The sequence below is a fragment of the Cucumis melo genome, unplaced genomic scaffold (genome assembly GCF_025177605.1).
Source record: "Cucumis melo cultivar AY unplaced genomic scaffold, USDA_Cmelo_AY_1.0 utg000481l, whole genome shotgun sequence".
NCBI classification, from domain to species: Eukaryota; Viridiplantae; Streptophyta; class Magnoliopsida; order Cucurbitales; family Cucurbitaceae; genus Cucumis; species Cucumis melo.
The window spans coordinates 8,969-10,144 of record NW_026124017.1 but is presented as its reverse complement, the minus strand read 5'-3'; the positions used below and the strand labels follow the sequence as shown (position 1 = coordinate 10,144).

At 28.5% G+C, this 1,176-nt stretch overlaps 1 non-coding gene across 1 annotated transcript; it reads left to right on the top strand.

The window, feature by feature from the left end:
• Positions 1–813: 813 nt before the first annotated feature.
• TRNAS-GCU (transfer RNA serine (anticodon GCU)) lies at positions 814–901 on the top strand. The gene has a single exon. It is a non-coding gene; the product is annotated as a tRNA-Ser (tRNA).
• The last annotated feature ends 275 nt before the right edge of the window (positions 902–1,176 follow it).

Sequence of the window (1,176 nt, the reverse complement as noted above, 5' to 3'; positions counted from 1 at the left end):
GCACTTTTACCACTAAACTATATCCGCTACAATGCAATTATTGTATATAAATGGACCTTTTGTCGAAGACGAAAATAAGTCGTATTAATAAGTAATAAAAAGATCGGATCAGAAAATAATCATGAAAATTTGAGCGTTGACGTATTTTCATCAGGGCCACTAATGAGATTAGGAAAAGAGGACTCGTTTTAATTAACTAATTAACAAGTTTTTTATTCTAGTAAAGTACTAAAAAATAATAATAAGAAATCGAACCTTGATTCTATATCATCTTTTTCTGTATCATAGGAATTGAAATAATAAATCTTCTTAGGATTCTTGTTGTTTCTATTTTTTTTTTTTTCAAAAACATTTTCAAATCAAATAAATAATTTGATCTACGATTTATTGGAACAAAAAAAGCCCGGCTAGGTACTGACCAGGCCAGGCCGTGGAACTAAAAATAAAAAGAAAAGGGCTTTTCGGATGAAATAAACTAAAAAAGGTACTTTCTTTTTATTTATAAATATTTTTATGAATCTTTAATATATTGGTATTATTTATATATTAGGATTGAAGATATCTCTTCTTTTGAGCCCTTATCTAATGAAATCTAATTTATCTAAATGGAATTCCTAATAAAAAAAAGTTTTTATCGATTTGATAGATATCCATCGATATATCTAGATAATTATCTATATCAATATAATGAAATTATATATCTATAAAGGGGTAGATAAAGATAATAAAGAGAGATAAAGAAGGGCTTTTTTCAAGCCTTTATTTTCTATTTTTTATACAATGTATCATAGTAATTATCCTTTTTCAATTTGGGGAGAGATGGCTGAGTGGACTAAAGCGTCGGATTGCTAATCCGTTGTACGATTTTTTTGTACCGAGGGTTCGAATCCCTCTCTTTCCGTTTCTGTCAATTACTTGGTATTTTTTTATAGTTGAGGAAAGATGTGGAATAGATAAAATGTTAAGAACATTTCAAAATCAAGCAAGGAAAAAAAATCTGATTTTGTTATTCTTCACGCCCCGGATTACGTCCCGGGTCATTAGATAGGAATCCGAAAATGAAGAGAGAAACAAAGAATATTACTACTGTATAAACAAATAGTTTGAGAGTAAGCATTACACAATCTCCAAGATCATTTTTTTTTTAAGAGAATAGATTCTCTATTTTAATCTGGT